The sequence below is a fragment of the Scyliorhinus torazame genome, chromosome 11 (assembly GCF_047496885.1).
Source record: "Scyliorhinus torazame isolate Kashiwa2021f chromosome 11, sScyTor2.1, whole genome shotgun sequence".
Lineage (NCBI taxonomy): Eukaryota > Metazoa > Chordata > Chondrichthyes > Carcharhiniformes > Scyliorhinidae > Scyliorhinus > Scyliorhinus torazame.
Window position 1 is genome coordinate 204,619,797 of NC_092717.1, and position 25,764 is coordinate 204,645,560.

At 47.5% G+C, this 25,764-nt stretch overlaps 1 long non-coding RNA gene across 1 annotated transcript in view; it reads right to left on the bottom strand.

Annotated features, from left to right (window-relative positions):
- The window catches only part of LOC140386045 (uncharacterized), a 266,317-nt gene extending 243,525 nt beyond the window's left edge, over nt 1-22,792 (bottom strand). The window contains exons 1-2 of the long non-coding RNA XR_011933558.1: nt 22,494-22,792; nt 19,497-19,597 (exon numbers count right to left, since the gene is read on the bottom strand). This is a non-coding gene — a long non-coding RNA (uncharacterized lncRNA). The remainder of the gene's footprint in view (nt 1-19,496; nt 19,598-22,493) is intronic.
- Between the last annotated feature and the right edge of the window lie 2,972 nt (nt 22,793-25,764).

A 25,764-nucleotide genomic window follows, 5' to 3' on the forward strand; every position in this document is an offset into this window, starting at 1 on the left:
CAGGGGTAAAAGGCAACAGTGTTAGGCAGGTATATGAATGCACGCCATCGGTTGCGCGTGCATTGCAGAGGTTAAGGTTAGGGCTGGATTCACTTGGGGATATGGGGGATATGGGGAGGGGGGATATGGGGGATATGGGAGAGGGGGGATATGGGGGATATGGGGGAGGGGGTATATGGGGGATATGGGGGAGGGGGGATATGGGGGACATGGGGGAGGGGGGATATGGGGGAGGGGGAATATGGGGGATATGGGGGAGGAGGGGATATGGGGGATATGGGGGAGGGGGGATATGGGGGAGGGGGGATATGGGGGATATGGGGGAGGGGGGATATGGGGGATATGGGGGAGGGGGGATATGGGGGACATGGGGGAGGGGGGATATGGGGGAGGGGGAATATGGGGGATATGGGGGAGGAGGGGATATGGGGGAGGGGGGGATATTGGGGAGGGGGGATATGGGTAGGGGGGAATATGGGGGAGGGGGGCTATGGGGGAGGGGGGATATGGGGAGGCTCACCCTGCCTGCTCTGACGAGGTCGTTCACCTTTTTGTGGCACTGGGTGCCTGTCCGTGGTGTCAGGGCCACAGCGGTGACGGCTTGTGCCACTTCCCTCCACAGATGCCGGCTGTGGCGTGGGGCAACTCTGCGGCCGTGCCCGGGATACAGGATGTCCCTCCTCTGCTCCACCTCGTCCAGGAGCGCCTCCACATCGCGTGACTCGAACCTCGGGGCTGAGCGACGGCCAGCCATCCAGTCGGGTGTTGCGGTCGGGTGTTGCGGTCGGGTGGGGGGGAGCAGCGCGGCCTTATGCGCCGTCACGCCGTGCTGCGCGTATGACGCTGCACGGCGTGAACCACTGCGCAAGCGCGGATCCCGTTACGTCGCTGCTAGCCCATTTCGGGCCAGAGACTATCGACCCATTTTTCCGACGTGACGCAAGTGGGATTTGCGCCGTTTTTTGCGCCGATCGGCGGACTTTCCGCCGATAACGGAGAATTTCGCCCCTTGTCTCCGAAATGGCCACAACATCGAAGTCCCAGGTACCAACCCATGCTGCCAGTTCCCCTACCTTATTTCGTATGCTCCTGGCATTGAAGTAGACACACTTCAAACCACCTACCTGAACACTGGCCCCCTCCTGCGACGTCAAATCTGTGCTCCTGACCTCTATACTCTCATTCTCCCTTACCCTAAAACTACAATCCAGGTTCCCATGCCTCTGCTGCATTAGTTTAAACCCCCCCAAAGAGCACTAACAAATCTCCCCCCCAGGATATTTGTGCCCCTCAGGTTCAGATGTAGACCATCCTGTCTGTAGAGGTCCCACCTTCCCCAGAAAGAGCCCCAGTTATCCAAAAATCTGAATCCCTCCCGCCTGCACCATCCCTGTAGCCACGTGTTTAAATGCTCTCTCTCCCTATTCCTCATCTCACTATCACGTGGCACGGGCAACAACCCAGAGATAACAACTCTGTTTGTTCTAGTTCTGAGCTTCCATCCTAGCTCCCTGAAAGCCTGCCTGACATCCTTGTCCCCTTTCCTACCTATGTCGTTAGTGCCAATGTGGACCACAACTTGGGGCTGCTCCCCCTCCCCCTAAGGACCCGGAAAACACGATCCGAGACATCACGTACCCTTGCAGCTGGGAGGCAACATACCAAACGTGAGTCTCTCACGCTCCCACAAAATCTCCTATCTGTGCCCCTGACTATCGAGTCCCCAATTACTAATGCTCTGCTCCTCTCCCCTCTTCCCTTCTGAGCAACAGGGACAGACTCCGTGCCAGAGGCCCGTACCCCATGGCTTACCCCTGGTAAGTCCCCCCCCCCACAAGTATTCAAAGCGGTATACTTGTTTCTCAGGGGAACGACCGCAGGGGATCCCTGCACTGACTGCTTCTTCCCAGTCCCTCTTACAGTTACCCATCTATCTCCAATCTTTGGTGTAACTAATTCACTGAAGCTGCTATCTATGACCCCCTCTGCCTCCCGAATGATCCGAAATTCTTCCAACTCCAGCTCCAGTTCCCTAACTCGGTCTTGGAGGAGCTGGAGATGGCAGCACTTCCTGCAGGTAAAATCAGCAGGGACACTAACGGCATCCCTCACCTCAAACATCCTGCAGGAGGAACATTGCACTCCCTTCCCTGCCATCCCGCTAACTTTCTACCAAGATCTGGCTAACAACTAAATTAAATTATTCAAAAATAATAATAATAATAATAAAATATGGTACTTACCTCACACCAATGGGTTTTATTATTAGGTTCGAGGAGGAGGGCGGGTGGGAGACACTACACGTGTAGTGTCTCGGGTTTCCTCTCCACCAGAATTTATTGGTGAGGGTCTTCCCAGAAGTCCGCGGGCCGAACTTCCTGTTCCCGTCGTAAACACTAAAAAAATTTTAAAAACAGTAAAGAGGCACCGAAAACGGGACCAGGTAAGTGTTTACCGCTGAAATTGACTAGCCTGCTCCTGTGAAGGTCTCCCAGAAATCACTTGCGCACTGCTCCCGCTGAAATTGACTAGCCTGCTCCGCTCCCGCTGAAATCGACTGGCCTGCTCCTGCAAAGACAAGTGTTTTTAAAGGAGAAACTTACCTCCCAGAAATCACTTGCGCACTGCTCCCGCTGAAATTGACTAGCCTGTTCCGCTCCCGCTGAAATCGACTGGCCTGCTCCTGCAAAGACAAGTGTTTTTAAAGGAGAAACTTACCTCCCAGAAATCACTTGCACACTGCTCCCGCTGAAATTGACTAGCCTGCTCCGCTCCCGCTGAAATCGACTGGCCTGCTCCTGCAAAGACAAGTGTTTTTAAAGGAGAAACTTACCTCCCAGAACTCACTTGCGCACTGCTCCCGCTGAAATTGACTAGCCTGCTCCGCTCCCGCTGAAATCGACTGGCCTGCTCCTGCAAAGACAAGTGTTTTTAAAGGAGAACCTTACCTCCCAGAAATCACTTGCGCACTGCTCCCGCTGAAATTGATTAGCCTGCTCCGCTCCCGTTGAAATCGACTGGCCTGCTCCTGCAAAGACAAGTGTTTTTAAAGGAGAAACTTACCTCCCAGAAATCACTTGCGCACTGCTCCCGCTGAAATTGACTAGCCTGCTCCGCTCCCGCTGCAATCGACTGGCCTGCACCTGCAAAGACAAGTGTTTTTAAAGGAGAACCTTACCTCCCAGAAATCATTTGCGCACTGCTCCCACTGAAATTGACTAGCCTGCTCCGCTCCCGCTGAAATCGACTGGCCTGCTCCTGCAAAGACAAGTGTTTTTAAAGGAGAAACTTACCTCCCAGAAATCACTTGCGCACTGCTCCCGCTGAAATTGACTAGCCTGCTCCGCTTCCGTTGAAATCGACTGGCCTGCTCCTGCAAAGACAAGTGTTTATAAAGGAGAAACTTACCTCCCAGAAATCACTTGCGCCCTGCTCCCGCTGAAATTGACTATCCTGCTCCGCTCCCGCTGAAATCGACTCCCCCACAAGATTCAGGGTGATTTAGCAGTTTGGATCAGTAATTGGCTAGCTGTAAGAAGACAGAGGGTGGTGGTTGATGGGAAACGTTCAGCCTGTAGTTCAGTTACTAGTGGTGTACCACAAGGATCTATTTTGGGGCCACTGCTGTTTGTCATTTTTCTAAATGACCTGGAGGAGGGCGTAGAAGGATCGGTGAGTAAATTTGCAGATGACACTAAACTCGGTATTGTTGTGGACAGTGCGGAAGGATGTTGCAGGTTACAGAGGGATATTGATGAGCTGCAGAGCTGGGCTGAGAGGTGGCAAATGGAGTTTAATGCAGAAAAGTGTGAGGTGATTCATTTTGGAAGGATTAACAAGAATACAGAGTACTGGGCTAATGATAAGATTATTGGTAGTTTGGATGAGCAGAGAGATCTCGGTGCCCATGTACATAGATCTCTGAAAGTTGCCACCCAGGTTGATAGGGTTGTTAAGAAGGCGTACGGTGTGTTAGCTTTTATTGGTAGAGGAATTGAGTTTCGGAGCAATGAAGTCATGTTGCAGCTGTACAAAAGTCTGGTGCGGCTGCATTTGGAGTATTGCGTGCAGTTCTGGTCGCCGCATTATAGGCAGGATGTGGAAGCATTGGAAAGGGTGCAGAGAAGATTTACCAGGATGTTGCCTGGTATGGAGGGAAGATCTTATGAGGAAAAGCTGAGGGACTTAAGGCTGTTTTCATTAGAGAGAAGAAGGTTAAGAGGTGACTTAATTGAGGCATACAAGATGATCAGAGGATTAGATAGGGTGGACAGTGAGAGCCTTTTTCCTCGGATGGTGATGTCTAGCACGAGGGGACATAGCTTTAAATTGAGGGGGGATAGATATAGGACAGATGTCAGAGGTAGGTTCTTTACTCAGAGAGTAGTAAGGGCGTGGAATGTCCTGCCTGCAACAGTAGTGGACTCGCCAACATTAAGGGCATTTAAATGGTCATTGGATAAACATATGGATGATAAGGGAATAGTGAAGATGGGCTTTAGATTGGTTTCATAGGTCGGCGCAACATCGCGGGCCGAAGGGCCTGTACTGCGCTGTAATGTTCTATGTTCTATGTTCTATTGGGTGAGGGTTGGTAATCCGACTCCTTCGGAGTTGTGGCAGAATGTTTGAAAGTACAGATGGCTTTAATTGCAGTGCATTCTGGCCAGTAGTATTAGCACACTGCAGCTTATCATATAACACATGTTCACCTCATTAGATACTTGTGATAACTGTCAGGAGGACCATAGGGAATCACTTATTGATCTTCCCATGCAATACGTGGAGTAGGAGTTCCCATGATAACTGGCAGAGGCCCACCCAACTGGGACTCATTACCAAATCCTTGAAATGCATCCCAGACCCGGACTGGGGTTCAGTTGGTCCTGATCAGGGACATTTGTGTAGGTGTGTCTTTACTTTTGAGCTCAGAATAAATCTGTTTGAAACTTCCTCCTGCGTGTCTCCTGGATGACTACAATACTGTAGCCAAGCTCTTCAGACAGGATTCTACGTCAGTAGCTCATCCATTTCTGGTCAAAGAGGGCAGCACGGTAGCACAGTGGTTAGCACAGTTGCTTCACAACTCCAGGATCCCAGGTTCGATTCCAGGTTTGGGTCACTGTCTGTGCGGAGTCTGCACGTTCTCCCCGTGTGTGAGTGGGTTAACTCCGGGTGCTCTGGCTTCCTCCCACAGTCCAAAGATGTGCAGGTCAAGTGGATTGGCCATGATAAATTGCCCTTCGGGTCCAAAAAAGGTGAGGTGGGGTTACTGGGTTACGGGGGTAGGGTGGAGGCATGGGCTTAAGTAGGGTGCTCTTTCCAAGAGCTGGTGCAGACTCGATGGGCCGAATGGCCTCCCTCTGCACTGTAAATTCTATGATTCTATGATTCGATGATGAAGAATACGGGCAGGATTCTCCATTGGCTGACGGCAAAATTGCAAAACGCGATTGGGCAGAGAATAGATTCTGACGCAAAAATCACGGCGGGTGCCAATTTGACGCCAAATCGCAATTCTCCGTCACCTCGACAGCGACGTAAATGCAGTCCAGAATGCACGTGCAGTAAACACCGTTTGCAGGTCATTAACGGACCCGGTCCGGTATTCTCCAGAGCCTCCCTGGTGCTCCGCCTCCGATGGGCCGAGTTCCCGACGGCAGGGTTCACTTGTGCTTTTAAAAATCGTGAAACACGCGCCATGGCTGCTGAAGGAGTGAGGGGGGTACGGAAAGTGTCCAACATAGTTTGCTGACAGTTGTGCGCTGGCGCGAGGGCTTCTGCCAGGGCCGGGAGGAGTAGCGAGGGATGGCCAGGAGGTGGGCTGTAGGGTTGGGGGAGAGGGGCATGGAGCACCATTGCCGCATCTGGAAAGGCAGCCATGCAGCTGCGCACGCTGCTGACAGCTCACTGTGAACCTAGGTCCACGAGTCGTATAAGTGTCCCCCCAGGTCACCTCCCTCGGTGCCCTCTGACCCCAGCCTACCCATCAGCTGTATGGGCGTGCTCCAGCACAGCCAGTGCCATCTAGTTGGCTGGGATCAGTGTGTGTGGGGAATGTAATGTGTATATGCGGCTGCAGCTTGTCAGCCCCCCCGAGTGTCAATCATGGACCTGACGAATCCCACACCTTTTTTCATTGGAATCGATTGTGTTCCACGTGCCGCACCTCCACAGACGCTGAATCAATCCAGGTTTGGTGCTGGTTTTGCTGCCGTGAATTTCCACAAATTCCACCCCAGCATCAACACTTACTCTCAGGAACGGAGAATCCAGCCCCATGTTTTTACCTTTCAGACTCTTCAAAAGACTTCTACCGTTTGTTCTCCCGCAGATTGGCTCAATGAGTGTTGCCCTCTGTCATGAACACACTTGACATCCATTCAGTTGACACTGACCACGACGCAGTAAAGCCAGCTGGGACAAATTTCCCCAACAGCATCCAAGATCTTGCAGCCTGCAGTCAGATGCTCATCGGCTTTACACGGCCGCAAGAAAGTCTCATCTGAAAAGCTCGCAACCTTTCACTACCCATACTGTAGCCACTGGGGAAGCATTACATAGGAGCTGTAGTCTAAGTAATAAATCACTTAAGGGAAACATTGTAGTGATACGCATAACATTTATTGATGGCAACAATATGCTTGGATTTATTGCCATGATAATAGAATCATAAAATCAAACAAGAGAAGACCCTATGGTCTGTGTCTACACCGAGTCTTTGAAAGAGCAATCCAATTAGTCATGTCTACTGTTCTTTCCCTGTGGCCCTGAAAAGTTTTGCTTTTGAAGTATATATTCAATTCCCTTTCAAAAATATACGACTGAAGCTGCTTCCAGCACGCTTACAGGCAATGTGCAACAATTCACTGTGTGAAAAGAAATCCTTATTTCTCTTTTTGCCGAGAATAGGTACTGCTGTCTGCCAATGAGCAGGACCTGTTACTCTTTGTGGATTCCAGCTTTAGCTTGGGAAGAGTCAGAACTGCACTGTCAGAATGCAGCAAGGAAAATGTTAGCCTTCCTGGGCTTTTTAGACTTATGATAGGATCGTGCGAGAGGGGGTTCATGCAATATAGCTCCCACTTCTTCCCATTGGCTTGGATGTATATTCTTGGTCTGGATTCTTGAAATGTTAATGTGCCATTCATTAATAAGTCTACCAGAGGCTTCATGGTACCTTCACCCTTGTAGACATATTGGGAGGGATCCTCTGTCCCTCGCCTCGAACATCGGAAATCGCTTTGGGTGGAGAATCCAGTGTCGGGCTACCAGAGCAGGTCAAAGGCTAGGAATCCTGCAGTGAGTACCTCAGCTGCTGACCACCCAAAGCCTGTCCACCATCTACAAGTCACAGTTCAAGAAGGAATTAGAATTAGCTCTTGAGACTAAAGGAATCATGGGATATGGGGGAAGGCGGGAGCAGGGTATTGAACTTGATGATTAGACATGATCATCATGAATGGTGGGGCAGGCTCCAAGGGCCGAATGGCCTCCTCCTGCTTCTATTTTCTTTGTATGTTTCTGTGTAAGTCAGGAGTGTAATTGAATACATTCCACTTGCCTGGGTGCGTGCAGCTCCAACAACACTCAAGAAGTCCGATACCATCCAAAACTAAGCAGACTGCTTGATTGCTACCCCTCCAACAAACAGTCACTCCCTCCACCACTGATGAACAGTGGCAGCCGTGTGTACCATGTACAAGAAACACTGCAGGAACGCACCAAGGTTCCTAAGGCAGCACCTTCCAAACCCACAACCACTACTATCTAGAATGACAAGAGTGGCAGACACCTGGGAACCCCACCACCTGACAGTTCCCCTCTGAATCACTCACAACCCTAACTTGGAAATATATCAGCATTCCTTCTCTGTCGCAGGGTCAAAATCCTGGAACGAGCTCCCTTACAGCACAGTGGGTGTCGCCTCAGGGATTGCAGCAGTTCAAGAAGGCAGCTCACCACCACCTTCTCTAGGGATGGCCAATAAATGCTTTTTTAAAAATTTGTTCATGGCTGTGCCAGCATTTATTGCCTATCCCTAGGGGGGGCATTTAAGAGTCAACCACATTGCTGTAGATCTGGAGTCACATCTAGGCTAAACCAGGTAAGGGTGACAGATTTCCTTCTCTAAAGGACATTAGTGAACCAGATGGGATTTTACGACAATCACCAATGGTTTCATGGTCGTCTGTAGACTTTTAATTCCAGATTTGTTTTAATGAATTCAAATTTCACCATCTGCCATGGCAGGATTCGAACCCGGGTTCTCAGAGAATGACTCTAGGTCTCTGGTGTACTAGATTACTGGGTCTCTCCATTACTGGCCAAGCGACAATACCACTACGCCACTGTCTCCCCCATTTCTGGTCTAGACAGAAATGCCCACTGGTAAATGAATATAAAATAACTTGCTAACGCTCAAGCACAATGTATTTTGCAAATTAGAACATAGACCATACAGGGCAGAAGGAGGCCATTCGGCCCATTGAGTCTGCACTGACTCACTTAAGCCCCCACTTCCACCCTATCCCCGTAACCCAATAACCCCTCCTCACCTTTTTGGTCACTAAGGGCAATTTATCATGGCCAATCCAACTAATCTGCACGTCTTTGGATTGTGGGAGGAAACCGGAGGAAACCCACACAGACACAGGGAGAACGTGCAAACTCCGCACAGACAGTGACCCAGCGGGGAATCGAACCTGGGACCCTGGCGCTGTGAAGCCACAATGGTATCCATTTGTGCTACCGTGCTGCCCTGCTATGAGGACTTTACCTAAAAAGGTGCTGCACTACTACATCTTATAGGAGTCACAAGGAGGAACGAGTATTTGTTCATGGGTGTTTTGTTTGGAGACCCCCCTTCTTCTGGGAAATTAATTGGAAGAGAATAAAGCCAGAATGAGTCGCTCAAGTTACAGGAGAACGGAGGGCGAGGTGACATTCTTCACTTCTGCAAGAACCGGACATCCCTCATCCTCTTCTGGACCTCTCCCCACCAGGATGTCGATTGCTACATCCGTGTGCCACCCAATCCCTTGAACCATCCTGCCATATGCACCAGCACACTTCACTGTGACAGTATGTGTTTTGTAACAATAATGAAGGGTTAACAATTTACTGTAACTACATCCAACCACTAGATGGTGATCAAGCACCTACATGTGGATCATGTGATAATCTTAATTCGGGGAGAAGGTTGTTAGGTGAGATAGAGAATAGTCGTGCTATTACGAACTCTGTAGATAGAATCATAGTTTAGTCAATCAGTTATCTTTTATATCTTAGCAAGCAAGTCAAATCTATTTAGTTGTAGTGTAAACAAGTTAGCTTTGTTCAATACATCACTTGATGTTATTTGTGAGACTACACTTCAAAGTCACCCACATTCAGAAAACAAAGAACATCACGTGCACAACTTCAGTGGAAGGTGGATGCGAGGACCCCACAGATATTGCTCCGTGAAAATGGTCAACACTTGAATACTAAACTTGCAAATTTCTGGTTTAATACGCTGGGCAAGTTTGTTTTCTGGTAATCATTAGGATCAAAATTATGTATTTTCAAATTCATTTTGTTAAAACAGGTTAGCTACCCTTAAGACTACAGCAAGCATTAAGCATTTGTTTTCATCCTTTGGCCAAACCACCCCCCCCCCCCCCCCCCCCCCCCCGCTGTGTTTGGGATTAAAGATGTCTACAAATTTAAAAGATGAGTGCCAGACTCACTCCCAAACTGTCATGTTTCAGTATTTACCTCATTTGCTACAAAGTACCAATGTATATCGTCCCCTCCAATGAGGGACTAGTTTCCCCTGGTTATTGACTCAGCCTAATAGATATTGTATCCTTTTGAACTGCAGCAGTAACAATCAATATTATTACACAATGGAAACATGTTCCTCCTGCAGTTGAACTGATTGCTGTCATTGGAAAGGATTTAAAGATCAAATCCTCTGTGATTAGATGGGATAGCTGGGTGAAATGTATCATCTGACTGGCCGATCATTGCACCATGCTTTAAAATAAGTGTTACAATGAATAACAACTTTAAGTAAGCAGCAAACAGCTATTGTCACAGTGAATGTCACCATGCACAGGGTTTTATTGAAGATGTTAAACTCTTGCAAAACTACCCGAACCTTAGCGAGCAGAACACTGGCAGGAAAATGCACTGAAATTCGATGTACAAAAATGCCTACTTGAGCAATATATTAAGCACAAAACAAGGATTCTCTTTTCCAACTAATGTATAATCTGTTCCAGGACTGTAGAACCTATCGGCATCATTCACTTTTAACAGCTGTTGAAACCACTAAATTGAAGCTTATCTTTCCATGTCTTCTCCCCTATTCTTCCAGAGGAAACCCACGCAGACACGGGGAGAACATGCAAACTCCACAGTCACCCAAAGTCGGAATCGAACCCAGGTCCCTTGTACTGTGAGACAGCTGTGCTAACCACTGTGCAACCGTGCTGCCCTCACTCATCAAATCGTATAATTTTGCTCCACAATTTGCTGAAAATACAAATTGGTTATGGTGCAGTGTGGTCCACACAGCATCTGGGACCTCATGAACGTGTATCCTTTAATGGGTTGTGAGCATTGCGGGCAGGGGCAGTATTTCTTGCCCACCCCTGCAAATCCCTAATTGTCCTTGAATTGAGTGACTTGCGAGGCCATTTCAGAGGTCAGTTAAGAGCCAGCTACATGATGTGAATCTGGAGTGTCACAACACCCTGTGCTAGTAGGTAGTCAATTCCAACCCAGCTTGACCCGGGGTTATAACACAGGCAAAATTATGAAAAAATGAATGAAAATCGCTTATTGTCACAAGTAGGCTTCAAATGAAGTTACTGTGAAAAGCCCCTAGTCGCCACATTCTGGCGCCTGTTCGGGGAGGCTGGTATGGGAATTGAACCGTGCTGCTGGCCTGCCTTGAAAGCCAGCTCTTTAGCCCTGTGCTAAACCAGCCCCTTAGATTAGATTTTATTTAAAATGCCTGAAGTCCTTCGCTGAACCCAATAAACTGCAGTCACCAGGTTTGTTACTTTAACACATGTAACCTTTTATTATGTACAGGATTTTAATGCATCTGTGTCTCTAATACGCCTTTCCTTACCCCCCTCTTCTAACTACCCCCACTCTCTCTGCAGACACACACAGACAAATAACACAGAGGGGAAGAGGTGGTGGAAAGGAAAGAAAGTGTTAATAAAAATAAAAGGACAAAGATCTTTGATGCACTTGGATGAATTCTAGATAGTATCTTTCTGAAGTTCAGTTTTTATTTTTATACTTCTTCCTTCTAAGCTTGATTTCCTCTGGCAAGGTGGATCTACTTCTCTGCAGGTTCCGCATCATTTCAAGTTCACAGCAAAGGACGTGCCAGGTACTCACTGCTTTCAGAACAATAGAGCAATTCTTTCACTTCAGTGTGCAGGAGAGAGTATTCCTTTCACTCCAAGGTCTAAGCGTTTCTGCCTAGTTATCTCAGAAAGTATCACAGAGGGACCAATCACTGACAGAGGTCAGGCAGAACACTGTCCCTGGCAACACATTGGTTCCCAGCCAACCAATCGATCCAACTCTCCCCAAATCTGGGTCCGAAGATCCTTTCGGTGTCGAGGTATCTGACTTCTCCTTTCCCAAAACAAAACATGGAAACAGTGTCCTGACAAGCAGACATGCTTCAACTTTGAGTCTTCTATTTAAAAGCACATTCTGATTATGGGTCCACAAACCAAAATAATAAAATAACATAAATGAAATGGAAACAAAGGAAATAAACAGTAAGGAATCTTATATACCTCCCCCGCTTAGAGGGATGAAAATTAAGGCCGTTTCATCACAAGGATGTAAAGGATAGTATTAAACAGAAAGAATAAACATATAGGTCGGGATTCTTCGAGCCTTCGCTGGGTCGGAGAATCGCGGGGGGCGGGGGGGAGGGGGGGTACGCAAATCCCGCCACGCTGCTCTGACGCCGGGCTGACGATACTCCGCCAACCGGAGAATCGGCGGCAATCGTGCCGGCTCAGTCGCCGCGATGTCGGCCGGGGGCCATTGAAAGCGGCCTCTGCGGCGATTTTGCACGCTCGATGGGCCGAGTGCCCGCCGAGTCCCACCGGCATCATTTGCGTATGGTCCTACCCAGCAAGACATCGGCATTCTGGCTGCGGGGGCCGTACTGGTGGGGGGGGGGGGGAGCGACTCTGGGGGGGGGGGGGGCCTCCAGGGTGGGCAGGCCCGTGATCGGTGGCAAGTGATCGGCGGGTGTGCTAATTCTGGGGAGGGCCTATGTTCCTCCGCGCCGGGCCGCTGTAGTGCTCCGCCATGTTCCTGCGGGCCAGCGTGGAGACAGCCGTGGCACGCATGCACATAGCAGCGCACAGCACTCCGGCGCCGTTTTAGGCCCCGAGGACAGGGAGAATGACTGGGTCTGGAGGCCTGATAACATCACCATCGCTCGCACCGGTTTTGACGCCGGCGTCAACACTTGGCTGGGATTTCGGAGAATCCCAGCCATAATGTGGCAAAGATTAGTTTAAAAAATATATATTTTTAACAAACATTTTTTATATATACAAATCAAATAAACACCCCTCCCCCCACATGCCCTAACATCTGACGGTGACCAATCCCTTGAAATACATGACAATGGCTGCCGTCTTATATAAATCCTCCCAATTAAGCCTCTCAGCATATATTTAATTTTCTCAAGATACAACTCCATGAGATCCCCAACTATGCCACGGCACTGGGTGGAGAAGCTGATCTCCACTCCAACAGAACCCGCCTGAGAACAACCAGCGAGGCAAAGGCTCCTTCATCTGCCCCGGCCCCTGTCTGAGCTCCGGCCGGCCCGACACCCCAAAAATGGCCTCTTGGGGATCAGGCTCCAATTCCAATTGTAACATTGCTGACAAGGTGCTGAAGAAGGAGCACAGAAGTTTGCCAGCTTATGACATACCCAGAACATATATTCATGATTTGCTGGGTCCCTCCTACACTTATCCTCTACCCCCTCAAACAATCGACTGATCCTAGCTAGACCTTGTTAAGTTTGCCCGTTGAACCACTTTTAACTGTATGAGCCTGAGCCTCACACAAGAAGATGTGGCATTAACCATCAATTGGGCATCACACCACACCCCCCTCCTCCACCTCCCTTCCTAACTCTTCCTCCCATTTGACCTTAATCCTCCCCAGTGACACAACGTCCTCCGACAAAATCCTCCTGTAAATTCCTGAAGTATTCCCCTACTCCACCTCCGCTAACAACAGGACTCCCTCCATCAAGGATTATTGGCGGCATCACCGGAAATTTCGGACAAAACCATCTCAGCAAAATCCCTAACCTGCAAATATCTAAACATTTCGGACAGTGCAAAACCATACTTATCTACCAGCTTCGCCAGACTTGTAAACCGCCCCTCCAGGAATAAATCCCCCATTACCACCAGCCCTTTATACTCCCAACCTCTAAACCTGGCATCCAATCTTGTAGGCTCGAAAAGGAGATTATGCCGGAGAGAACGGAAGCTGGGCGGTCACTAGTGCCCGCAGCCCTGTCCCCTTTCACAAACTAGCCTCCATCTTCACCCAGACCTTGTCCTGACCCCTGTACCAAATCAATACCTTCTCCACGTTCGCCGCCCAGTAATAATAAATCAGGTTCAGAAGCGCCAAACCCGCTGACTGCCAGTCCCTCTGCAGGACCACCTTCCTAATACTTACCCACCCAAATGAATGACAAAAAATACCATTCCATCCCACAAAGAACGCCTTAGACAGAAACACTGGAAGGCACTTAAATAAAAACAAAAACCTTGGTAGAATATTCATCTTTACCGACTGCACTCGCCCAGCCAAAGACAGAGGGTGCCTGACCCACCTCTGCAGATCTACCTTAACCTTGCTCACCAATGAGTAAAGTTCAGTTTCCGTAGCTGCACCCAGTCCCGTGTCACCTGTATCCCCAAATATCTAAAATGAGAACGCGTCAGGCAGAACGGCAACACCGCCAAGTTAACTCCCTTCCCCGTGGAGTGAACAGAAAACATTCACTTTCTTCCAAATGCAATTTGTACCCAGAAAAAGCCCCAATCACCTTTAAAAGCCCCATTACATCCCCCATCATGGGAACCAGGTCTGTGATGTACAACAATAGGTCATCAGCATATAATGATACCCTATGCTCCTCCCCCTCATTACCCCTCTCCATTTGTTCGACTTCCTCAAAGCGATGGCCAAAGGCTCAATTACCAATGCAAATAGGCGAGGGGACATAAGGCACCCTTGCCTCATTCTCCTAAACCCCCACTCTACCCTATCGAAGGCTGTCTCCGCATCTCATGCCACTATCACTTCTGGTTCTCCCCTCTCTCTGCCTGGAACATTACCACATTCAGTAGGTGCCGCATGTTGGAAGACAGTCGCCTACCCTTAACAAAATCCTTTTGATCTTCCGCAACAACGGGGTGATACGGTAGCACAGTGGTTAGCACTGCTGCCTCACAGCGCCAGTGACCCAGTTCAATACCGGCCCTGGCTGACTGCGTGGAGTTTGCACGTTCGTCCCGCGTTTGCATGGGTTTTCTTCGGGTGCTCCAAAGATATGCAGGTTAGGTAGATTGGCCATGATAAAAGAAATTAATCGGTAGGTTAAGTGGAGTTGGGGGGTGGGAGTGGGGTGCTCGTTCAGAGGATCGATGCAAACATGATGGGCTCCGTCCACACTGTAGGGATTCTGTAATTCTGTGAACCTGCGGGTGACACCCCTCCAACCTAAGCGACAGCACCTTCGCCAAAACATTAGCATCAACATTCAACAATGCGATTGGCCAGTATGATGCACACTCCACCGTGGCCTTGTCCTTTTTAATAGGAGCGAGACAGATGCCTGGCTCATCGTGTCCGGGAGTGACCTCCGGCTGTCGAATCCGGAAAAGCCTCCACCAATAACAGCATCACCCGATCTGCACATTTCTTGTAAAATGGGGCGGCACGATGGCACAGTGATTAGCACTGTTGCCTCACAGCGCCAGGGACCCGGATTCCATTCCAGCCTTGGTGACTGTCTCTGTGGAGTTTGTACTTTCTCCCCTGCCTGTTGTCAGTTTCTTTTTCAAATTGGTCTTTTCTGTGGCTCTGTTCCAATTAGGGCAATCAGTGAATTTGCCTTTCTTTCTATGCTACCCATGTCCGAATGCTTAGAGTCGCCAGGTATCGAATGATACCACCACAAGTTTCAACTGGCTATCAATCAATGAGCCAAACACCAGTTAGTTAGTTCAAGCTCAAGGGTACTTTATTTACACACAATTAGTCATGCAACATAAACACTACCTGTTAACTACACCTATCGACTAAGACAAACTGTACTTAACTTCGGGCACCCGGCTTAGGTCAGAGAAACAGTGGCCGCTGATCAATTCTGGATCTCTCGGGTTCGAAGGAGTACCTGCTGCTCAGCTGGGCTCATCCAGCACACTGGGCTAAATCGCTGGCTTTTAAAGCAGACCAAGGCAGGCCAGCAGCACGGTTCAATTCCCGTTCCAGCCTCCCCGAACAGGTGCCGGAATGTGGCGACTAGAGGCTTTTCACAGTAACTTCATTTGAAGCCTACTTGTGACAATAAGCAATTTTCATTTTGTTTTCATTTCATACGTCTGGTAACGGGCGTTGAACTTGAACTCGCTTCTGGTGGTGCTACGATTGGCGATGACCATGACCGGGGTACCAAGGCCAAAAGAGAGCGAACCTATGGCGAACTCTTCTTATACTCAGGGGGTTTTCGTTCTCTTTTGGCCAGTCCTTCGATTTGGGCCCTACTAATTGGGTGATCCCTGATCACTCCGTTCGATTCCTTAGCCAATAAGTGGGCGGGGATCTGGATGATTGGGCGTGTCCCAAGCGGTCACTGACCCCGTTGTTTGTGTTTCCCTTGAACAGGGAGTGGCGCCGAAATGTCTGGGACTGTCCCGGTTGCTTGAGTACCAGTCCTTTGTTTTGGGGAAGATGGGCCATCAAATGCTAATCGGCCTGATTAACATGCTAAGGGGACGGAGTTTCGATACCGCCTGGACTTTTGCCGACAAATATGTATTTCAGGCTCTGAGCATGCCTGATTCTTGGCTTGTCCATTTTACCCACGGCCATCCCAGATGGCTACATGCCTACGTGGGTTTTCTCCGAGTGCTCTGGTTTCCTCCCACAGTCCAAAGATATGTGTGTTAGGTGGATTGGTCATGTTAAATTGCCCATAGGTTAGGTGAGGTTATGGGAGGGGCGGGGTGGGGGGGTGGCGGGGGGGGCGGGGGGAGGTGGTTACAGGGATAAGGTGGGGAAGTGGGCCTTGGTGAGGTGCATGTTCAGAGGGCCGGTGTAGGCTCAATGGGCTGAATGGCCTCCTTCTGCACTATGAGGGATTTGAGGATGACTCCACTGGGAACCCATCCAGATCCCATGCCTTCCCCGTCTGCATACTCCCAGTCGCCTTACTAATTTCCTCCACCCCCAAAGACTCCTCCAACCCCTCCTGACACTCCAACCTGGGACACTCCAATCTTTCCAAAAACTTCACAATATCCAACTCATCCCCATGCAGCTCCGAGCTGTACAATTTATTGTAGAATGCCTCAAACACTCCATTCACCTCCTCTGGTACTGACACCAGCTCTCCAACCTCTCGCTCGAACCTCAACAATTTCCCAGGATGCCGCCTGCTGCCTCAACCGGCACACCACCTGGCAACTTGCTCTTTCCCGTACTCATAAACCACCCCTTCTCTCACCCCATGGACCGCTTTATCCATGGACACCAGATCAAACTATCCCTGCAGCACATTCCTGCTGGCCAAAAACTCCGGAGTTGGGTCCTCCGAATATTTCTCATCCACCTGCAATATATCACTCTCCAGCCGCTGGCGCTCCTCCATTGCTTTCCTATTCACTTGCACCTTGTAGGCAATCACTCCCTCACCACTGTCCTCAAAGCCTCTCATAGCATCGAGGGCGAAACCTCCCCATTCTTATTAAATTCTACGTATGCATCCAACACCTTGGTCGTCCTCACAAGAAACCCAGATCCGCGAGCAACCCATGTCCAAACTCCACACCGGCTGTTGGGCCAGCCCTCTCTCCAAAACCACATCAGCCAGGTGCAGACATTGTCGGAAAGCACAATCGCTGAATAATCTACATTCCTTACCCTCGGCAACAATGATACCCCCATTATTAAAAAATCAATCCTCGAGTAGACCATGTGAACTCATAATCTGTTCTCAAGGTCCTCTACCTTCGCTCTCAGGCCCTTATTTCTGCCCTACACCCTGGCCAGTTCAGCTCCTAGCGAGGCGAGCTGGTCACTGTGCCTTGGCAGTGCCTCCTCCACCCCCTTCAGCACTCACCCTGCTCCCGCACTGGAGATTGGAGAGATACACTGTCAGGGAGAGTTATTCAGTGCCATGCCCATCATTTGCTTGAAAGAGGATATCTAACAAAGTCAGAGCATGAGAAATGCCCTCTAATCCAAATTCCTCCCACAGTCAGAACGAAAATGAAAGTCTAAAAGAAACTGAAAGGTTGCCTGTATCACAGAATCCACTGGTAGAACAAAGTGAGCCAAGGCCGTTCATTAAGCCACATCAATCAATGTCACGGACCCAACTATGAAGTGGGGTTGGTGGTCAAAGCTCAGGTTCAGGTATGACACAGTCAGAGATGTTGTAAGAGCAGAGAGTCAAGCTGGAATGGAAGGAGATACTCAGACAGCGAAGGAGGAAGCCAGATAGTTCAGCTGAAAGAATGTAGGAAGGAAGAAGAAGGACATTGTTAGTTTAATCACTTCTTGTCAAATTATGATATTTTTATTAAGGTGTTAAGGAAAAGATTTTGCATGTAAATTACTCGAGAAATATTGGTCATATATGTTCTGGTTATGTTTATGGTAAAATCAACAATGCAACCAAATCTGTTAAATTTGTGGTATTATTGATATTGGTTCAGTCATATTGTATTATGTACATGTACCATTTTACATTTTAAATAGGGAAGGAGTAAAATATATCGCAAGAGCTGAGCATTATGTTATTCTGCCTTTCTGCTGCCCTCTCTGTTTTGGCGGTGTAAATAAAGTTTCTTCATTGATGGTTGCTTGCAGCTGAACATGTGTTCATCTTCGTCTGTACAATCTTCAACTGAAAGATGGCTTTGAGGCTCAATATATAGCACATCTGGTTGTGTCAGTTTCCTGACAGGCAGGTTAGGTTAGAACTGACTCCCATCCCTTCCAGATGGTTAACTTCAATAAGTTTGCATTGGAATTGCCTCCTTTCATGCCCAGAATTTGTAGTGTGTGTCCTCTTCCAAGGCCAATATAAATCTAACTATTCATAGATAGAAATAATAACAGAAAAGGCTGAAAATACTCAGCCTCGTTGGAGAGAAGTAGAGTTTTGTTTCAGGCCGAGAATGTCATCAGAATGCAATCGATCTGAAACGTCAACTCTTTTTCTCCATCGATGCTGCCAGAACTCCTGAGTATGTCCAGCATTTTCTGCTTTCTTTCAAGTTTCCAGCATCTGCAGTATTTTTACTTTTATATTGATAGCCAGAGTAGTATATTGATCCATACCAAGTCTTGCATTGCAAAGTTGCTCCAGTTCATCAATCCATTTCGTGTTTTTAATTATGCCAGCAGTTGAGCAGACATAAGAGCAACTGGTTAGTAAAGATTGTGCTGGGGAAAGATACTTGAACTGTTTATCATTTTACATTTGAGCTATAATGAACTCCTGAATCTCTGGTGAAGTTGCCAATGCGAGCTCCTCACTGGCACGAGCAATGATGCAGATTTTAAAACAAAGAGCTTGCTTTAAATTGCACCTTCTATGAATTATGGGCAGCCAAATAAATACTTTTGAGTTGTTGATATTGCTACAATGCAAAGGAATGTAGAAGCACAGCAAGAATAAATCGCAAAAGAATCAGTGAAAAATTAAACAGGTTTTAGGGATGTTGTTTGAGGAATAAATATTGGCCAGTGCACAAGGAATACTCTCTTGTGCTTCTTTGCATATTAGTCTGGGATCATTTACATCTTCCTGACCAGGCAAATGGGACCTTGTTCACTTAAAAGATGCCACCTCTGACAATGCAGCCAAAATGAAGTACTCATGTCTCTGGACCAATACATTGTTAATGTTTTGTATTGCAAAACACTTTCATAAGTACTTTGAAGTGTATTTCCCAATGTTTTGTGTTTGGAGAAATCCATGAGAACCATGTATAATTCTTTGTTCCACAACAATCTCTGTGTGTACGTGGAGTGCTCTATGTTGAAAGGCACCCTGCCAGCAGTTCAATTGCAGAGATAATTGATCTCGAATCCGATGATTCCTCTTGAAAAGCAAAATCGTATGTGGGTGCAAGGTAGGATTTTGTGTGACTGCAGTGACGTTCCTGGACAAATAATTCACAGACACTCACCATTTAGATTCACACATGAAGCATGGCCGTTTTAATGACGTGCTGGATGGCAGCCAGTCAGTACAAGCTGAGCACAAATCTGCACCTTTGGAGGGAAGAAACTGGGAGAAAAAGCAACAGTGATACCTTCAATACGTTGTGTTCACTGACAGGAAAGCGTAATTAAATTGTGCTTTTACCTCAAATCCTTAGCTGTGCACACATTCGCAAACATGTTGGGAACACCACCACCTAGAGGTTTCCCTCCTGGCTTGGAAATACATCGCTGTTCCTTCACTGTTGCCGGGTAAAAAACCTGGAACTCCTTCCTGTGGTAGTCGCCACTGATGTATATATTAGGTGATTTGTGGTCAGGCCCTGTACTACAGGTACTGGGTAGTTCCCTGCCTGCTGGCTCCGCCCAGTAGGCGGAGTATAAATATGTGTGCTCCCCATACAGCAGCCATTTCACCAGCTGTTGTCGGGGGCCACACATCTTAGTGTAATAAAGCCTCAGTTGCATTTAACTCTCGTCTTTGTGTAATTGATCGTGCATCACCTCCCAAACAGCACTTTGGATGCACCTACACGCTCAGGGACTGCAGTGATTCAAGATGGCAGCTCACCGCTACCTTCTCAAGGACAATTAGGTATGGGCAATAAATGCTGGCCTAGCCAGCATTCCGTATATGAATTTAAAAAAAATTATGGATGCAAAAGTGAGTGGAGGGCAGGGAAACAAGGGAGCTGTCAGGGCACGACTCTGCAAACCTCCACACTCCACACGTTGTACCTTTTGCAACCCAGTACTGTAACTTTGCATAAAGAGTCATAGGATCAGTGGTAAGGCTGAGCAATGACAAATTTTGTTGGATTGTAGGTCCTGTTAGTACTCAAGCTTACAGGCACTTTAAAAAAAGCTGTTTCATCAGAGAAAATAAAAGTCCTTCATGTTTCAGTTATTATGTTAATGGTATAGGATCCAGAAATTTCACGTCTACCCATCTGAGGAATGATCAGCTGTGGTGGTCTGAAAGCTAATCAACATTCTTGCGTTTTGATTAAAGCCAACACAAGCAATGCTCAATCCCAGAAAATCCAGCACTGACATAAAACATAACATTAATGAACATGAGTGAAGTATTGGGCTTGAGGTTAGTATCGCATATCCTGCATTTCTCTTTATTTGTTCATGGGATGTGAACGTCGTTGGCAAGGCCAGCATTTATTGCCCGTCCTTGTTTGCCCTTGATTAGGTAAGGGTGTCCACCTATGGGACTAGAAAGAGAAGTAGGCCGCCTACCTCTCAATCCTGCTCCACCATTCAATCACAAGTCTGAAAGTAATACAGAACAGAAATGTGCCATTCAACCCAACAGGTCAAGAGCAGTGTTTATGCTCCACCCTTCTTCATATGTGCCCACCAACACTATTCTATTCCTTTCTCTCCACAATGTGCTTACCTGACTTTCCTCTGAGTACCGATCATTGGGTCACGGCTGATTGGCATCATGAATCCATTTTCCCACCTTTGTTCCATATATCCTGATACCCATACCTCACTAACATTTGCCAATCTCAGTCTTGACAGCTTCAGCTGACCCAACACAAACAATCTTTCAGCGGACAAAGCCCCAAACAATGTTCTACTACCCTGTATGTGAAGAATTGCTCCCTGCTTTCACTCCTGAGTTTCCCCCATTGATGTGGATTCTTACACCAGAAGAAATTATTTTCTCTTATCTCCCTTATTCAATCTCTTTAGCACTTTAAACACCTTGATTAGATTACCTATCAATATTTTATCCTCAAAGGACTGCGACGGTAGATTATTATTTGTCAGGATAATTCCCGACAGCTCTTTGGATGAAATCCAGACCTGGATTTACCTACACTTTTTGGGGGCTTTGGGGAGTTTCTCCGCAATCTTTCCCACACTAAGAAATTTTATTCATCAGTGGGGAACTGAACTCACTGGCGAGACCAGCTCCTCAGAGATCGGGGTGCCATTTTGAATAGGTGTCCTGATCTCTAAGTGAGATTGAGAGTCTCCCACACCCCCACCCATGGACAACCCCCCAAGTGAGCACATCCTGCTATGGGGTGGCTGAGGGCACCCACTTTGAAGCATCCCATGCCCCCTTTCAGGACCCCCTCTCCACCCTCAACCTTTCTGAAGCTCCTTTATACCTCTCCCGCTACCATTCATACCCCCTTTACCCCGGTTTCATGGGCAATACCCTCCTCAGGCCCCAGCCCTTGGCATCGCCAGCCAGGCACTCTGGAAGTGCCTGGTTGGCACTACCAGGGTTCCAGATTGGCACTACCAAGATGACCGAGTGCCATGGGGTGTGCCAGGGCACTGCCCTGCCCTTTTCATAACCACCTGGGGGGACTCCAAGGCCCCCAGAGTGGCCATTATGCCTGGTCTCTATTTGTGCAGACCAGTACTAATTCGCACTTGTTTAATAATCTTTATTTTTATCATAAGTAGGCTTACATTAATACTGCAATGAAGTTACTGTGAAAATCTCCTAGATGTCACACTCCGGCGCCTGTTTGGGTACACTGAGGGAGAATTCAAAATGTCCAATTCACCGAACAGCACATCTTTTGGGACTTGTGGGAGGAAACTGGAGCACCAGGAGGAAACCCACGCAGACATGGGGAGAATGTGCAGACTCCGCACAGGCAGTGACCCAAGTGAAAATCGCTTATTGTCATAAGTAGGCTTCAAATGAAGTTACTGTGAAAAGCCCCGAGTCGCCACATTCCAGCACCTGTTCGGGGAGGCTGGTACGGGTATTGAACTGTGCTGCTGGCCTGCCTTGGTCTGCTTTAAAAGCCAGCTCTTTAGCCCTGTGCTAAACCAGCCGCAGAATCGAACCCGGGTCCCTGGGGCTATGAAGCAACAGTGATAACCACTGTGCTACTGTGCCGCCCGTTGAGGTCTTGCTGGTGTCTCCCGGGCATCGGAAGGATGTGGCCTCCATTAAGCTGCACATATTTAATGCTTACCTGGATCAGGCCCACTGAGAGTGTGATCCAGATCACGCTAGGTGCCGCCGGTCGGGTGACTCAGACGAGGTTTTGTGCCTGACGTGAAGCCCGATTTGGGCCTCCTCAGTGATGCTTCCAGCACACCCAGTTTGGTGCCGGGCGAAAGTCATCCTCCTCACAGCTCAAAAATCGCCCAAGTTTCATATCATCCAGAAATTCTGAAGTTGTGCCCTGTATACCAAGGTCCAGATCAGTAACATATATCTGGAGGAGCAAGGTTTCAATGTGGAACTCCATTGCGAACATTCCTCCAGTCTGAAAAATATCCACTAACCACTAATCTGTTTCCATTCACTCAGCCAATTCTGTGTCCATGTTGCTGCAGTTCCCTTTTATTCAATGCTCACGAGTCTGTTGTGCAGCACTGAATCAAATGCCTTTTCAAAGTATTTTGATTGCTTCTTTGACCATCCACTGGTTTTTAATTATTGTGAAAAGAAAATGCCTTTTAATTGTCTTTCTCAGGTCCAAAGGGTTCTGACCTTTCATACTTGTCCATATTGAACTCCAAAGTTGTACTCATTTACTTAAACAACTGTATTGCTTTGTAGGTTTTTGTTTCTGGCTGCACTTTTCATTTCAGTGCCTTCCAACTTTGCGTCATCATCAATTCTAGATATACGGAATATTTTATTTCAGATCCAATAAGGACAAATAGACTTCAATAGTTAGAATTGTACATTGTAAGTAAGTGCCCGGCAGTAGACTTGGTTCAAATCACTTTTTGATTCTTTCCTTTCATTAAACATTAACAGGGGGCCTCAGGCAAAAGATTAGTCTAATGTTTGCTTATAAGCAAACATTAATCAAAATGTTACAGCAGGCCAATATAAATCAAGAATCTGCATGTATGAAAAGGGTAAACACTTTTGACATTTAAAGTTGGCCATATCTCTTTGATTACTGTGTGCACTCACTGTCAGAGATGAATTTGCTCTCTGGTTTTAACTTGTAATGAAACATTCATTTAAATTAATAGAGGTCTTTCAATCTTATATGCCGGGGTCTTTGAAATTAAAAGTCTGTAAAGTTCTCATCAAGTGGTTTATATAAGAATGGCCAGTGGAGATACTCAATTAGATAGCAATTTGTTCTCTCCTTTGTTCCATTGACATTGTGCTCCATCCCCAATATGGCAACAGAAAAAACAGCTCGCCTTTTATCCAGCTCCTTTGAAAACCATCTCACAACGAGATGGAATGTCCCTGTGAAATCCATCCCAGAGTGCTAGCAGCTCATTTATCTCTGGGAATATTTCACAATGAACTTGCCTCCATCAATCATCAACAACAATTGTATTTATATATCATTCTTAACTGTGAAACTTCTTCATTAAAATGTGTTCAGAAAAACAGTTGTCACTGAAGTGAGTCGGATTCTGCGCTGCTGTCGGATAAAGATGTTTGGAGCTGCTGGAGATATTTGCTCCTGCTGCAGCTTGTGAGATTTTCTCACCTTAAGGGAATTGAAAGGGTTTTTAGTTGCTCTTCCGAACTCTATTCCGCTGTTGCTCTGCAGGCACACAATAAAAATTCACGTGCCCTTTAAGATCCTGCTGCATGTCTTGGCAAAGTGCATCAGTAATGAAGTGGAAATTGCGTCAGTGTATTCCCACCTCCAAATATGTGAACGGGTTTGCAGGAACACGCTCAGTGCTGGCACCCTGTTGATGAGTGAATGAGGATTGGCCCAGGAAATTGCAAGGGTACCCCTGCAGCTTCTGTTGATTTTGCCCCATCCGCTGCTGTCCATTTACTGCTAGGCCACAGAGAGATAAGAGAAATGAGAGATGAAATTCGGGAGGGAAAAGAATGAATCCTGATTAATTTTATGCTGCTAATTACATTTTTCTCACTTTATCCCCTTTTGCCCGAAATGTTCTTCCAAAACCCCCGATAGCCTTACACATAGAATCATAGAATCCTGACAGTGCAGAAGGAGGCTCTTCGGCCAATCGAGTATGCACCAACCCTCTGAAAGAGCACTCCACCCAAGCCCACTTCCCCACACCATCCCAATAACATCTTAACTAGGTCGGATTAGGACAAGTCAGCATGGATTTAGTAAGGGGAGGTCGTGCCTGACAAACCTGTTTGAGTTCTTCGAAGAGATAACAAATAGGTTAGACCAAGGAGAGCCAATGGATGTTATCTATCTTGACTTCCAAAAGGCCTTTGATAAGGTGCCTCACGGGAGACTGCTGAGTAAAATAAGGGCCCATGGTATTCGAGGCAAGGTACTAACATGGATTGACGATTGGCTGTCAGGCAGAAGGCAGAGAATTGGGATAAAAGGTTATTTTTCGGAATGGCAACCGGTGATGAGTGGTGTCCCACAGGGTTCAGTGTTGGGGCCACAGCTGTTCTCTTTATATATTAACGATCTAGATGACAGGACTGGGGGCATTCTGGCTAAGTTTGCCGATAATACAAAGATAGGTGGAGGGGCAGTTTAGGAGAGTGGTCCAAGAAATGGCTGATGAAATTCAATGTGGGCAAGTGCGAGGTCTTGCACTTTGGAAAAAAGAATAGAGGCATGGACTATTTTCTAAACGGTGACAAAATTCATAATGCTGAAGTGCAAAGGGACTTGGGAGTCCGAGTCCAGGATTCTCTAAAGGTAAACTTGCAGGTTGAGTCCGTAATTAAGAAAGCAAATGCAATGTTGTTATTTATTTCAAGAGGCTTGGAATATAAAAGCAGGGATGTACTTCTGAAGCTTTATAAAGCATTCGTTAGGCCCCATTTAGAATACTGTGAGCAATTTTGGGCCCCACACCTCAGGAAGGACATACTGGCACTGGAGCGGGTCCAGCGGAGATTCACACGGATGATCCCAGGAATGGTAGGCCTAACATACGATGAACGTCTGAGGATCCTGGGATTATATTCATTGGAGTTTAGGAGGTTGAGGGGAGATCTAATAGAAACGTACAAGATAATGAATGGCTTAGATAGGGTGGACGTAGGGAAGTTGTTTCCATTAGCAGGGGAGACTAGGACCCGGGGGCACAGCCTTAGAATAAAAGGGAGTCACTTTAGAACAGAGATTAAGAGAAATTTCTTCAGCCAGAGAGTGGTGGGTCTGTGGAATTCATTGCCACAGAGGGCGGTGGAGGCCAGGACGTTGAGTGTCTTTAAGACAGAAGTTGATAAATTCTTGATTTCTCGAGGAATTAAGGGCTATGGAGAGAGCGCGGGTAAATGGAGTTGAAATCAGCCACGATTGA